Source organism: Zonotrichia leucophrys, chromosome 1 (assembly GCF_028769735.1).
Source record: "Zonotrichia leucophrys gambelii isolate GWCS_2022_RI chromosome 1, RI_Zleu_2.0, whole genome shotgun sequence".
Taxonomy (NCBI): Eukaryota; Metazoa; Chordata; class Aves; order Passeriformes; family Passerellidae; genus Zonotrichia; species Zonotrichia leucophrys.
Genome location: NC_088169.1, coordinates 85,287,013 through 85,303,609, shown reverse-complemented (window position 1 = coordinate 85,303,609; position 16,597 = coordinate 85,287,013). Strand labels below are relative to the sequence as shown.

General features: G+C 36.8%; 1 protein-coding gene across 9 annotated transcripts in view; it reads right to left on the bottom strand.

The window, feature by feature from the left end:
* The window catches only part of TENM4 (teneurin transmembrane protein 4), a 1,542,144-nt gene that overhangs the window by 724,305 nt on the left and 801,242 nt on the right, over positions 1 to 16,597 (bottom strand). For all 9 annotated transcript variants that reach the window (XM_064720073.1, XM_064720105.1, XM_064720113.1 and 6 more), the window contains exon 6: positions 8,555 to 8,642. The gene's annotated coding sequence lies outside the window, so the exon portion shown is untranslated. The remainder of the gene's footprint in view (positions 1 to 8,554; positions 8,643 to 16,597) is intronic.

Genomic DNA, 16,597 nt, shown 5'->3' with positions numbered 1-16,597 from the left:
TTTCTATTCTTGCCTGCCCCTGCCTCACTGTTCCCTTAAATAATTTTCAGCTAATAATATTCACACAAAAATAGAATTAATTAAAATCGCAATATTATGTCGGCCCTAAAAATTATTTAGTTGGCAACAGGACCAACATGTACCTGTTCAGCAGTCAGATGTAACTTCCTTGTCTGTTTTCCACATAAATATAGTATTTCCTGATATGCATGAAAATATGTAATATACTGATTTTTTTTTTAAATGTTCACCTTAAATTGGTGCATTATATAGAACTCAATAGCCTTGATCTGGTTCTGATTTTTTTTTCTTATGGTCAGGTGAGCTTTATTAATGGAATGGGAGACACAATGTAAAAGATAGTAGAATCACACATTTGTATGTGTGTATGAAAATTTTTTGTAAACTTTGTTGAGTTATTTGGAGCATATGTCCAAATCCTCCCCTTTCTCTCCAGCCTTGACACAAACTTCATTTTTAAACAAAGCTATTTTATACATGATTAAAGGCATCCCAAATTAAGGGTAAAATAATGATTGTATTGTTCACAATTCCTACTATCTAACTATGCAACTGTAGCTCAGCGTGAAGCAGATTGGTCTTTTCCTATCTGATTCAATTCCTCTTTCAGGCTTGAGTGTTGACTGTAATTTGCAGACATGTAAATATGTAGAAGTGAACCATATATAAATTAGTAAAGCCAGAAAAAAAAAAGCTAGGCTCTTTTTGGAACTCTTTCTTTCTTACAAATCAGCAACTAAAATCTCCAGCCTAGGAGACGTACAGGAGTTCAAGCAGTATATTACTCTGTACAAACACCTTTTTACTACATTCTGACAGCTTTTGACAAATGTAACACAGAGCAAAATCATTTGCAATGGCTGCATCTGCCTCTTTAGAATCTGTGATGAGAACTGCAAAGACTGGTTATTTATTTAAAAGTCAAGTCTCTGTGCGGCAGATTTTGTGAAGTGTGAATGGTGAAAGCACTTCAGTGCCATCTTTTCCTGTGTCTAAGTGCAATGCAAGCAGTTTCTAATTTCCTAACCTGTACCTTTGGTATTTTAGCTTATTTCCAAGGAACATTTGGCAAATAACCTGTGGAAACAAACCCTTGTGAATTAATTCACAGCATCACCTCTGAAATGAGGATGCATAGGCTTGTTTTGCCTAGGAAACATTGTTGTAACCTGTCTGTATAATTGTTCTTGGGATCACTTGGATGGTGGACACTTTAATCAATGGAAGCATTTCTTTATTTATTCTAAACTTGATTGAACATTTCTTCCCATGATGCATCAACTTCTAGGATCTCCTAGTACCAAAAAATGGTAAAGAAGTATTTGCACTGGTTGGCCAGCTCTAGTGTTTAGAGTGGCTTATGATGGTGAAATTTGTGAGAGTCAGTTAAAGGAAAAAAAACCAACGGATTCACACTTCCAAGCTTTGATGTAAAGATAAGACTAGAGATGTTCTAGTAAGGCAAATGAATCAAGTTTTCACGAACTGCCTGATTTTCTCTATATAAGGACTGAACTGAATTCTTTCTCTCTTACAAGTTATCATTATCAGCATCTGACAAATAACCAATTCTACAAGTAAAAACTCAGGTTCTTTAAATTAGGTTGCTGTGAAAGCAACACAGATTTTATTCAGGCTCCTAGTGTTATCCTGGTTATTTTGCTTGTTTCCCTTCTCCTACAATTTTCAAAATATACTTTAAACTACAAGAAATAAATCATATTAACTATCCAATAGCCTAATTCAAGTTGCTATTAGAAACACAACAGCAGAATTATCTCTATTATCTGCTAATTTAATCATATTGACCTTCTTTCCCCCTGCTTCCTGCCAAGGACTAGCACTTAAGAGTTTACATGGGTATAGATGCTTGTGTCTCTTATGCAACACTTCCCAGCTACAGGGGCTATACCTGCATGAGATGATTCCTTATTATCTTTCCCCAGGATATTATCTCCTTCACAGCCTCAAGATTGATTTTTTTTTTCCTGACACTGAATTCCTGAGCATACTGCAGGCAGCATTCTTCACATTTTATATTCTCTGCAAAAAAAGCCCAGCCCAACCTATTCTTCCTCTTAGGCAGAAACACAAACTCTTATTCATTATCTCCAAAGACAACGTGTTTACTCTGGAGTCTGCTCTTCCATATCTTTCACAGCTTTCACTACAGTAAATAGTAAGTCTTTCTCTTCTACCTGAGAGCAGAAAGAGGTCTTACACTGATTTTTCAATTTTTTTTCTTTCTGGAGAGGGTGAATTTCTTTTTAATTGCCTGGGCTTTGATCCTGTAGTCAAAATCACACGTTACAGAGCAGATAAGAAAAAAGCCTTGAGTTTAATGCAGAGGATAGAAACTTAGCAAATGGATAGAACATGGGATTGAAAGGCAGGAGGTTTGGGATTTATTCCTATCATTAGTATTTGCTTCTACATGATCATTGTCAAGTCATTTAACCTCTGTGTCACATGTTCCTCTATATGCAGAATTAAAAAATAACATTTCTCTATTCGAGGCAGATACTGCATAGTGTGAGGCCTAATTAAAGCCAGTAAAGTGTTTTGAGATCCTTGGATAAAAGGTGCTATAAAAAGTTCCAACTATTAATTGCTTCGTGTTCCCTAGAAGATTTTAAGTCACATACCTCTTTGAATCATGGATCTCTATAAAATGAAGATTGCTATCTGTGCCATCATGCAGTTGTTGGCTTTTTAATTTCAGAAACAGATGTCTTGTGAGAGTGAGCCATCCTTACTTACAAACTAACCTAAAATCTTAGCTAATACCTCCAGACTTCAGGAATAACACATGAAAACAACACACAACTAACTTAGTTTACTCTCTTTGTAGGTGTCTGTAAATTCTTTTGACTTTCTGTTTTAAGTCCACCACTTTATGTCTTTTCCTTGGAAAATCAAATCTAATCTGAAGTCGGTTTCTGTTATGTTTTGTTTCCCCACCCCCGTTCTGGATAGAGCACCTCCAGGAGGAGATGAAGGGGATGGAGAAGGTGTATGAAATCTTATGCTTCTCAGATTACCAAGCTGTAGACTATGCTCAAAAAAATGGTAGTATTAAACCAACATGATCTTGCATGAATTCTGAGAAGTCAGAGTTTCTTTTGAACATTTGCATGGATGTGAACGACTGTGCAATGCAATCACTTTTCCTTTGGTCACCTTTTCATCCTACAGGGTTGAAACAGGCAAAACATTTAGCAGACACCCAAAACCTGTGTTATTTCACTTCTCCTTTAAGGAATAATCCAATTTCTTGCAACTCTGGCAAAAACTGGCCAATTTTTTTTTTAAGAGATCCAAGAAATTTACTGACTATCACTTTACATATGACTTCCCAGACTCCCTAGGCAGATATTTGGTTAATGGCTGTATTACTTTCAGCAGAATGAACTATTTCTTTTCAAGAAGACACAAACACAAATTAAACCACACCTTTAAAAGACTAAGCGTTCTGTAATTGTACCATATACCTATCACCTTATGCTAACAAGAGTAGCATGACTAAGACCAACAAAAGTCAGTCTTTTTAAATAAATAACACACATCCAATTACAGTTAGCTTCACTATCACTTGGCCAAAAAAAATCTGTTAAAATATATAAAAGCCCAATTTTTTACATGCTGAATTAAAAGTCATTAATGATCTGGACTTTTGCAATTAACCATGAAGCTGGTAAAAGGAAGAAAGCAAAAGAAACATGTATTTGGAAAAAAAAGGTGAAACTCTATTACTGAACCATCTTACTGCTCAGTTTTGAACCCTAGCATTGATTCTGTCAGCACACTTTATCTACCTGAGCACAATTTAGAATCGTAGAACAATTAGATGGCCTGTGTTGGAAGGGATATTTAAAAGTCATCTTGTTCCAGCTCCTCTGCAATAGGAAGGGACACCTTGTACTTAACCAGGCTGCTCAGAGCTCCATCCAGCCTGGCTTTGAGCACTTCCAGGGTGGGGTACTCACAACCCTGGGCAACCTGTGGCAGTGCCTTACCACCCTCAAAGGGAAGAGTTTCTTCACAATATCTAATCTAAACTTACCCTCTTTCAGTTTGAATCCCTTCCCCTTTGTCCAACACACTCTTGCAAAAAGCCCCTCTCCATCTTTCTCATAGGCTCCCTTTGGGTACCAAAAGGCAAGAATCAGGTCAACCCCAAGCCTTTTCTTTTCCACTCTGAACAATCCTGATTCTCTTAGCCTTTCTTCTAATCATCTTGGTGGCCCTTCTCTGGACTCGCTCCAACATCCTTCCTGTGCTGGGAACCTCAGAACTGGATGCAGTACTTGTGTTGGGGTTTCACAAGATCTAAACAAATGCAGTGGTGCTGAGAGGGCAGTGAGGAGTCAAATTCCAAACAAATTTTCACATAAAAATTGACTTTTTTAGGTGATTCAGGACTAGAGAAAGAGACTGTTCATTGCCAGACAGAAAATGTCCGTAAATGTCAGAAAACCAGCAATGATGATGAATGTAACTTTTTCTAAAGTAAAACTGCCTTTTTAAATATTTCCAGGGATAAACCACAAGTTTTTCTCCATCAAAAGCAAGATAAATTACATCTTCTTGACCTAGGGTCTCCTATAAAAAAGGAACCAGCTTGCTCTATTCAAGTATTGGAGAAAGATCCCAGACTCTGCAGTGGGTTGTATTTTACTATTTATTCTAAATTCTCCAGCTGCAGCTGGAGTCTCTCCCTTCAATGTTTACTGTTATTTAGCCCATAAGGAAATGTAAAGGATGAAAACATTTTTGATCAATGGATTCAGTCCTGGAATTTCTTTGCGTGTGGCTCCCTATGATTTCTGCAGTGTGAATATCTACTTCTAACTTGACTCTACAATAATTTGCCACTCAGGAAAAGGTTTTTGAGTGGATATTAGCAATTTTATTGTCTTCTGTACCATTGCTACTGTTTTGGTCATCAGAGAATGAAAGACTGGAAGATGATACGTGTGCAATCTTACAACTGCCTTTACCGAATGCAATGGCAATATTTTTGAGATTGCCAGTCCTATTTCTATGTTTTATTTCAAGCTGTTTCCAATAATTATATAGTAAAGCACCTGTGCTGCATGAGTATCAAGGGTGTTAAGGACAGAAATTTTTGCAGATAAAAGAACTATTGTTTATATCTTAAATTGTTTTTTTCTTATTCAAGCAATCCAGCAGAACAATCTACACCCAAATTTATGAATATGTTAAGGTATGAGAAGCAGAAAATTAAAAGGTGACTGTATAGCAGCAGCTCTAATTGATATTATTCAAGCTGGTGAAGTACAAGAGCACAAGATAGAGCTCAGTTCTAAAAAGCCTTTTTCAAAAGAGTTCAGATTCTACTGGTTACACAGAAAAGAACTGTTATAACTACTTATATTTTTATACAGTTGAGATACACAGAGAAGTGTCTCATCTCCCAATTCATTTACCTAATTGTAAGGCATATAAACAGTATGATTATTTGCTAAAAGGATTATGATTCCTAGTGTTTGGAAACAGAGCTGTTACTTCTTGTAATTATCAATCGAGTTCATAATAATTTCATTTCAAGACATAGTGCTGATTTCTTGTGCTTCCAAAATGATATTCTGCCCATGCATATGGTACAGTTGCTGTGTTATGTCCATCATAGCTGTTTTCAGGTGTGTTTAGAAGCCTTCCCAATATGGCTTTGGTGGCTGCTAAAAGCATCAATCTATGACTTTAATCAGTAGATATGTCAATGTGATATGGTCATGTATGGAATATAAGTCTGTTGGTTTCAGATAGGGTATCCAAGCCACACCCTTTTAAAGCAAACAGGGCAAATAGATATTGCCTTTATGCTTTTCTACACATTGAGAATGCAGTGAGATGGTTGTTAATGAGGCCCTCCTGTCAGGGATTCACCTTCCAACAAGCCCAAGTTGGTGCTGTTTACTCCTGAGATAGACAGTACAGATTTCACCAGGTGAAGGTTGCATTTGTTGGCCACTATAATGTACAGGAGAGATGTGACTTTACCCACAGCCTCCCTTCCCCCTCCACCCTTCCTACACAACCGTTTTCTTGAGCAAGATCATCTGGTAATTTTTGCTCTGGATTCAGGGGCAGTGTACTAGAAACAAGCAGGGCTGGGAAAGACTACAGGAGATGGACTAAATTCAATATCCCAATGGTGATCAGTTATATCTGACTGAAGATTCTCCAACCTGTTCTGAAAACCCTCCAAAACATATCCAAGCAGTGTATTCCAGCACTGTATTTTTCCAATCTGTCTAAGCTTTCTGCTATTACCCAACCTGAATTGAGTTCAATTTAATTTCCCAACATTTTTCTCTCTCCAGGATGAATTTAATGGAGGCAATAAAGCATTTATTTCTTTTTTGAAAAGCCTATCACTTATTTTAAGCTCATCACTGTAAATCAGTTCAAGCAATTCCACCTTTCTTTTCAACCTTGCTCATGAACCTTGCATACTCATCCTTGTTTATCCTCAGAGGTCTATGTCCAGCTAGTCCATAGCTTTTTTTTAAGTGTCCCATCATGGATATTCCTGAGGTTGTATCAATACCACACAGAGCATAGCAGGTGGTTAATTTTGCATTTTGCAGGCTATACTTTTATCCACACTGCAAAATGACATTTTTGCTTTTTACAGAAACATAGTATTCTTCACTCATATTCCCCTGTGGTGTTTCATGGCCCTCTGCTAGGGAGACTGGACAGAGTTCCCTCTGTAAAATCAGTCCTGATTCCCCAAGTGAGCTTAAGTTTTGCTCAGCATGTAGAAATCTGTGCCCTCCAGCAATCAAAGCATTCAGTGATCATACAGACTTCTGAGAGCAAATCATACTTTAAAACAAAAGCATTTAAAATAAAATCTTAAAACCACAGGAAAAATTATGTGCGCATCTATGGTATTAAGTACCTAATTATCTCCCACAGCTGGATCCTAACCTTACTAAAGAAATCCCACTTCCCCTTTTCTGGCTCCCCAACTTCCCTCAGCATCTTTAGAGTCCCGTTGCTCTCTCTCCCGTCCATTGAATATTAAATAATGAAATTTGTCTTGAAGATTAAGTAAAGTACCTTGGTGTGTGTATATCATAAAATAGTTTTCTGATCATCACACATCTCACCCAACTACACAGAGCCCCAGAATGTTAGAATAAGTTAGGTTGGAAGGCACTTCTGGATGCCTAGTTCACCCTTACTGCAAAAGCAAGTCTAACTGGATGAGCTTGCTTTGGAAATCATCCAGATGAGTTTTGAACATTATCTGTAGAAATAATCCCCCTTCTGCCAAGGACATATTTTGATGCCCTCCTCCTGGTACATATCCAGGTAATGTGTGAAAATACAACACTAATATTTTTCCCAGATATTTTCTTTCTTCCCAATAAAGACTTAACAGGGGAGACCAACTCAAGACATTTCAAAGTGTCAAGTATTTCAGTCACTGTGGCTAACAACAAATAAAATGTCCTCTGTATTTCATAAGTCTCTAGAACATGTATCTTTATGCAGCAACCTAGCAATCCAAACATGGTGGTATCACCTTTGGTCTCTTTTCCACATTTTTGATACAAAATCCCAGCACTAACAGCATTTCAAGTGCAGATCTTACACCCAATGGATGGAAGTAGCAATCAGCATTGCAAACAATATTGAAAATGCAAGAGTTAAAGCAACTCCATCTAAAACAAAAAATTACATTTTATATTATTAATTTTTTAAAATATTTTAAGAAGTAATAGGTTTTATCAGGCCTAGTGAAGATAAGTGACTGTTTAGTCACTCTTAAGAGCTACCTGGTGATCTCTCCAATTATGTAAAGAAGAATAGCTCAGTTCATACACTACTTACATGCATTACTGTATCTCCTCACAGATGCACGGTTTCTGCTCTTCAGAAATTACTCACTCAACATCATACAATAAACCAGAGGTACCAATAGGACTATAGCTTGAGCTATTTTGGCCAGTGACCTTAAAACTAATCTTTTAAATGTGTGATTTTCTTTAGCACCTGATGTATATTAATTAGCTACAAATAAAAGCTGCACTGATGTTTCTAGCCCCACAAACACTCTTTAGCATCAAAACTTAACCAAAAGCACAATATCTACAGTAAATAAAACAAGACCAGTCCAAATAATAAAAAAAGTGAAAAAAAGGATTAAAAAATAGTAAAAAGTTTTATGACTCTTGCAGTAGCCTGTGAAATGAACTTTGGACATTTCTGATGAGGGAGTACCTGTAGATTAAAAAAACCTACAATGCCTCATGATACACAATAGCACAAAGTGGAAACTAAAAATGTTTTTGTAAGGAAGGGAGGAAATAGGATCTAGTAGTACTGAAGCTATTTGGGAAAGGGAACTGCAAATATTTAAAATATACAATTTAATTTGTTTTCTTCTTTTTTTTTTTTTTATTAGTGAAAATCCAATTGAACATGATTATAAACCTTCCTTCACATTGTTGGACCGGAAATGTGGCAAAAGAGAAGAAAAAATACAATCACTTACCAGCAAGTCTGTTTGCCAGGTAAATATTTCATCCAATACTTGTATGATACTCTATCTCCAACAGAATCCATATATTATTACCAGCGTCCTGTAAAATGATAAAGACAAACCATAACTCTTTGAGGAATATTGTAAATAAGAAATGCAAGTACATTGTCAGTGAGAAATACTGTATACTATTGAAATCATATCGTGATTATATTATCATATCGTATCTACTGGAAGAGTGTAGCTATTATTATAAGGCATTTTAACTAAGATTACTATTGGGAAAAACGACATTTGAAAACAATATAGCAAAATACTGGCAGGTCTTTATCATTAAGTTAATAAAAATGCTTATTAATTTATATTATAAAAATAATATTCATGATAAAAAAATGAATAAAAACTAAATTGTGTTAATCTACTTGAATGAAGAGGTTTTTCTGTTGCTACTTGAAAATCCAATGTAAGTCTTGCTAGAGAAAAAACTGTTTGAAAGTATAATTTGTGTTGCTCTGCTTTACCTCCTTGAAGCTTAGTCTAAGGTAGTTACTAGATTCTTGCCTGAAGCTGGTAGAGAAAGAGAAGTACCTCTGAGAGCAAACCAAGTCACCTGTGTGGATGTTCCTCTCTTCACACAATTTGTTTAGATGGTCAGTTCAGCCTGCACTGCCAGCTTGTTAACACAGAAAACATGAATCCCACCCAGAAAGTGCAGGGGAAACAAGAATCACATCGTCTATTTTTATTTTGACAATGTTTTGCTGTCTCCCACTCCTGCAATCTGCAAAGTGGCAGTGGCTCAGAAGGCAGGCTTCTTCAGGGTTGGGAAATTTTCTTAGAGTTCAGGCTTTAATAAAATTAATTCCCCGTGAGCAAACCCATGGTGTTAGGGTCAGAAATACTGCAGATTAATCTTCATGCATCTTTCCCAAGACCTCCCCTGAGATAATGAGAGAAGTCAATGGACAAACCTTAAAGCTGTTGTTTCATAGTGAAGGATCAGAGTGCACAAATCCCTGTTCAGGGCCCCTATTTGAATACACTTTTCATCTCCTGAGTATTAGTAAGACACATAAAGCTCAGTGTTTACAAAGAAACTGCAGTATATGCAGGCTACAACATAAATATTTTACAAGTGTGCAGAACCTGCTAAAAACGATCTTTTCTCACTTTTACTAATGCATCCTTCATACCAATAACAACCTTAGTACATGTAATCACTTTATGTAAAAGGAATAGTCTTGCCAAATATGAAATGGTTGCTGAGATACAGACCAATCTGCCCAATAAGAAACAAATATTATGTTTCAATCTGTTTTTAGTGAGTCCAGGAGCATCCTCATCTTAAATGCTCTTTAAGAATATTTTCTCACTTAACATGCACCAATTAGAAGGAGGAAAAGCAGATGGCCAAAATAAATTAGAGACAGCATACCAGCCCTGCCTCAGATCATCACCATTGGCAGATCTGAGCAGCATCTCCATCCAGTCAGTAGTTAGGAAGAGAGGTATGTGGATTTTTTTCCTCTATTCCTTTCTGGAATAAAATTGGAGAGACACTGCAGCTGTCAGAGTACTCGGTTAGCAGATCTGAAGAAAGCGGAAATCTGGCCAAGGATATATAAACCCTTTTAAAGAAGAAATTTTCTTAATATCCAATTTAAACCTTCCCTGGCACAACCTGTGACCACTTCCTTCTGTCTTATTGCTTGTTACTTGGGTGATCAACCCCCACCTTGCTGCAATCTACTTTCAGGTACTTGTACAGAGTGAGAAGGCCCCTGAGCCTCCTTTTCTCCCGACTAAATGCCTCCTCAGCAGAGGCTCCCTCAGCCTCTCCTCATAATTCTTGTGCTCCAGACCCTTCAGCAGCTCTCTTGCCCTTCTCTGGATAGGCAGAATGACATGTCTAACATATCTGTGCTACTCATCAAGAAAGTTCCTAAGTAGAGTAATTTTTTTAGACTGTTTGTTTTGTTTGGTTTTTCTGGGGGTATTTTATGATGATGGCTGCAGCAGCCCCATGGTGTTGACATCAATGGACAGCCACCCCAGACTGTAACACAGCATTATGGAGCACACACATGGTGGAGCTGAGGAGCAGAAGTCAGGGCAATAACTGGATGATGGGGAAAAAATGGGACATTAAGGATAGACCTCATCCTGTGTGTTGGAACACCTGAAGCTTTCTGAGGCAGCTGAGCTCACTGACCTGCTTCTGTGCTTGCAGAAATTAGTCACACCAAACACAGGTTTTGGCAATCCCAAATGACTTATCAAAAGTATTTTATCTCTCTGGTGAGAATGTGAGAGTTTGAAGAAAGATCTAAATGCACAGTTTCACTATTGGACTAAAATAACAGATCAACCAACCTTGAAATGTTATTGTTTGCTTTATATGATTATATAAAGATTACCTAAACAAGCCATGAAGAGTATTAAGCAATCTGAATGCTGAGTGAAATAAAGAAAGTGATTGCAGAGTAGTTAAGCATGGAAGAATATCTGAAAGGTTTTGGGTTGTTTTGCTTTTTTTTCTTCTGCCTTTTAAGCTGAAGATAAATTGCAGGCCACCCATGAACACAAGTTATAAGCTGGTTTGATTTTCACACAGACAATCTTATTTTTTGCAGGTATTTTTCCCCAGTTGTACTACTAGAAAGTGTAAGTACTACATGCTGCATCTAATTGACACAGCTGTATTTCTAATTAAAAAACTTCAGGCATGTTGCAGCTCAGAACTGAGCATTTAACATGCCATGAGCTTTATAAGATACCATTTGTCTCCAATATGAATTGGGTAGCCCAGTCTCTGCACAACTAGGGGCTATTGTGCTTTGCCATGCCATTTTGAATGTCTTTTATTTATGATAAATAGTCCTTGTTAGTGTTTCCACTCTTGCTGAAGGGTGTTCTACCACTTTATATTTTACTTTTCTTGCCATTCTAAAAGCTTTTTTTTTCAAAAGAATCAGCTTCTAAATACATTACTTTTGTCCCTTAGACCTTGTATTTATGATATATTTTATAGTTGGACCAGCGTTATTGTAGATAGGATTTTTCTTCGGATGAAGATATGTCAAAAATGTGTTTGCCAGAGCTTTAGGAAAGCCTTGCATGTGGGAACCTGTGCCAGATATCGCAAAAGAATAGATTCATGTAATTCCAACATTTCCAGAAATTCACTTTGTTAGAAATAACTTTTTATAGTGTTTGAGCTTTTTCAGGCTCAAATCTGGGATTCACAGAACTGTGGAAATATCGTATCATGGCATATAACACCATTTGAATTAGAGTCCTGCTGTGCTAGGCATTGAACACAAATTACATCCAGATTGTCCTTTAGCCCTAATTGCTCTCGGTTTTTATTTATAGTTTTAAAAGAAGAGACAATCAGCCATAGAAAGTTCTAGTCTTTCTTAATAATTACTTACAGACATATCTCACTGAGAACAAAACCAGTTGCCATTTTCCATTATCTATGACAATCACTCACAAAGCATACAAATTCACCCTCCTAAAATAGTACCTCTGACCTTCAGAGAAAGTGGTGACTTGTACCAACAGCCTAAACTAAAAACTAATGTAGTCAACTGGAATGTGATGGGGCAAAAATGATTTTTGAGTCATAACTAAGCAATAAAATCATGTTTTACTATGAATTTCAATAGTTGCAGCAATATAGCCATAAGAAACTTAATTATTTGTTTTATGGAACTTGTTTATTGACTATTTTGCACTGAATTCTCAAGATTTACACTGCAGAACTGAAGATGTTTTGACGTGTGTGCAAGAATAGAAGGTGGGGCAGGACTACAAAGGAAGATATATCTCATTGTGGTATCATTGCAAAAAGAAGCACAGCTGAGAGGCTGGAACTAGATGACCCTCAAGGTCCCTTTCAACCGAACCATTCTATAATTCTATATGATTCTATGGTTTGCTAGGACATGTGGCAGCTTGGAAACATGATTTAGAGTGGAGGTCAATTTAGAGTCAGGAAATGTGAATTCTATGGAGATTTTTCTTAAATTAGAAAGTCAACAACATATGACTTCAGAGATTCTAAAAGGCAGCTCAGTTGCCACGGAATACTGGCCTCTACCAGACGCATAACAAGTGGCCTCTGCCACTTACATAATAGCGTGAAGCATCTCACCTTAGATTCCAAAGAGCATGTCAATACCTAAAGGACACACCTCAGAGGTCTTGCATCAGATTGCACACCATCATGTAAATGGCTGGGATGCACCCTGCAATATCTCTCGAATGCCAGAACACTCCCTTGTTGAGGGAGTTTGTATATAAGTGTAAAAAATGAGTATTTTTATATATATATACACACATAGGATTCTACTGCACCTTCTCAGGCCCCTAATTTGTCCAATTCATCTTGCTCTTAAATCACACACACAGGAGATGGATAAAAGCAAGATAGACAAGGAGCATGACATGAAAGATTTAATGCCATGAAATGAAAATCTGGCCTTGAATTCCCTTTTTCCTTACAACCATCTATTGCCATTCAAGTTACCTCAGGGAGGCAGGTCACCCATACTTTGATTCCTCTTCAGATTTTGTGGCTGACAAAGGGAATGTTAGAACTCCCTGTACTTCAAAACTAATTTATATTTACATCCATTTTGCCAAAGTGTTACTTTAAGTGTGATGTGAAGGAGCAGTCAGTTTAAAGACTACAGTAAGCATTTACACATATTACTTTGGTATATCTCACAGTGGGATATTCACAAAGGCTAACTCAAATCATAGACAACTTAAAAATAATTTCCCCAGGCTTCCCTTATAGTCAGTTCAGGGAAAGGATCCTCCAGAGTGTGATCCAGATTAGAAGACTAACTTTTGCTAGCTTTTCTAACTGTTCTCCAAAGAGGATCTTTTTTATGAGTAATTGTCAGTCAATTCTCTTGCAAATAAACACCTGCTTCAAACATACAGACAACATAAAATTAGTCTCTTGCTGGCATCCTCACTGATTTTTCAGAGTAGCATACATTCCTATCAAGTTACAATTATTTTGCAAAATACCACTTTACCAGCAGGGTAGCTGTGTAAAGCAGCACTCAGCACTTGAACCATCACTGCCTCACCTTTTTCAGCACCCCTACACTGAAATGCCAAACCATGTTCCACCTACTTGTCTAGGTAGTCCGATTTTAGAGATCTCTATGTGTGATCAAAGCCCAGGTTAAAGACGATGCTCCTTGAGTTAACTCTACATGGAAGATAAGTTCTGATGAAAGCTACAGAAAAAAAAGGGGAACTGGACAGCTCTACAGAACAAGCACCTACTTGCATTCCACATGAATATCCAAAGAAGTGTGATCTTTGGAAAGACGAAGAACAACACACTTGTACCCCTGCAACCCCCTCACTGTTGTTTTTGGTTTTTTATGCAAAAATCAATTTTCTACTTGGAGTTTCATAGAACATGGTAAAATGCTCATGAAGCCAGCACTGTTAAGGCAGCTTAATTTCTGTTATCTAGTAATGTGATGAGTCATGTATTCCTTTCCAGAATTCATCTGTGATTTAAACAGAATGTCTTGAGCTCCTTGTCAGCAGCTCAGATATTCTTGTGAATGCTGTATAGATTTTGTGGAAAAAGAGAGACTGACAAACTGTATGTGGTGATGTATCTGGTCACTGTAATGATTCATTTATGTATTGCTAACTGGCACTGCTAGTGTCAGCTAACACCAATTCATTCATAAAATTTCTTTAGTGGCAGCTAGTTTCTGGTTTACAATAGTTAGAACTCTGTCAGTCATGGTGCAAAGAAAACAAAAGCAAGCTTCTTAGGTGCTACATATTTACAAAATGAAATCCAAAGTTATACAGTTCATATTAAGACTTTTGTTGTTACTTTCTGTATTACATTTTTGTAGATAGACCTGGAGTTTATATTTGTATCAAAATCAAGTTTTTAACTTGAAAGAAATGGCAACATGGATATTTTAAGTATTTGAAATATCAGTAGAAGGATGAACACAGTGGAAACTGGACTGAAGTGATTTGAGAAAAGCTCAGCAATTTTACATCTGTCTCTGGGCATATTTTAGTTTTTTAATAACCCAAGCATTGAAAACGAGAAAAGAAGAAAAGACTGTTACTACACAATGAGATCATATTGAAGGCAAGAGAAAGAGCTCAGGATACTTGAGTAGGACAACAGTGCAAAAGTACACAGCAGTGCTGGCTTCCAGCTCAAATGTTCTTTAGTCACTGCTCACAAATGCTTAAAATGGCAAAAGTTTTATAATGCTTTAAAGCCATAAAGATATTTGGCTTCCTACAAGACTTATTTCCAAAGTTTTCAATCTGAAGAAGGATTATTTCTACAGTTAACAAGGAGGGACAGGAGAAACCCTAGAGAGAGATTCATCACACCTAAGTTGGACATCTGCATCTGAGCCAGTCACCCTAGGCTCCCTTTCCAGTCAGGAAGAGTGAGCAGCACTGCTACATTATGAGACATCTGTCTCTTTTAGACTTCTTCTTCAAGATGACATGTTTTTCCATCCTGAAACCCCTTGTTTCTCATCTTTGATTTTAACTGGAGTCTGCTTAACTACCTCAGATAGTGGATGTTTAAAATCAGATATGAAAATCCTTTCTCTGCTCTGTCCAAACTCCCCCAGAATGAGCATGGGGCATTTCCCAGTATCAGCTGTCATGCTGAACGTACAGAACTGTGTCACTCAAGTTGAACTTTCTCACAATATTTGAGAAAAGCAAGGAGCTAGAGTTCACTGCAACTGAGTTCTTGATAAAAATATTTAGCTAATTAAATTAAATACATATTTCTTGTCATATTTAATAATGATTCTGATGAATAGACACTTAGGGGACATGATCTTTTATGGGGTTTTTTTGAAAGGTCTCATAATGGGCCAGATATGTAACTCTCCACTTACATATATCTCTCCACTCTTCAGTAGGAAATATATGTAAAAATTTCTAATAAACATTTTCAGTCAGAACTTTCATATCTTTTTAACTCCCAGTGAGGAGATTTTCCTCTCCATGTTTTTTATAACCATGGTGTTTCAACCTTTTTAAATATAAGTGAGATCTTTTTGCTCCTTATGCATACAGTTTTGCATTTAGACTGTTCACAATTATATTTATTGACAGGAAATGCTGTTTTGCACCCAAACCTACACAAGACACTGTTGCTTTTGTACATACCTTCAAGAAATAAGGAAAATGGTCTTTAAAGAAGCATTTGGAAAAGCTTTTGTGATTTACTGGGCAGCAGCTAAACTACTGAGATTCAGGAAATTCCCTCACCTGAAGATGGTTAGAGGATGGAAAAATATTAGATGCAAGCATCAAATTTCAATTCATGTTCAATGCATGTTCAATTCATCCTTTTTTCCTGCAGTCTGCTTGCAGCTACTGCTGGAGAAGGAGAAATGCTAAATGAGTCCAGGTTCTCCAGCTCAACCCCTTTTAACATAAATTGAAAAGCTGAGGATATACAATGTGAGATGGTGGCCAAATAACAGAGAACACTTGTCAGCTCTAATCCAACTCATTTACGTAGCTGGAAAACATTAGTGTTATTCATTGCTCTCTAACATTTCATCAAATGTTCTTCAGGTGCATACTTAAATAGCAATGAAATAAAAATATTGAAAGTTCTATACATTTCCACATAACCCACTTCAAGTCTGACCTTTTAAAAAGTGTTTGCAACTCATTAAATGGAATCAATACCCTTAATTAGCATTCAATTGCTAAGAAAAGCAAAGTCCTTTAAAATTTTATATAGCATGTGTAAAAACTGAGTTAGGTGTATCAGTTCTTTTATCAACAGAATGAGCCTAAAGATTGCTTTTTTTATTATGTGCTGACAAGTATCTAAACTCTCTCTACTTTCTGAGAGAAATCAGGTGTGAGAAAATTAAATGGGCAGAATTTTAATGTATCTATTGAGCTAAAACAAACAAAATGTTACACTGTATCCTTAAACAGAAAGGTTAGATCGGATTCTGGTGGATATTCCTGTAGGAAGAAAAGACCTAACATCTC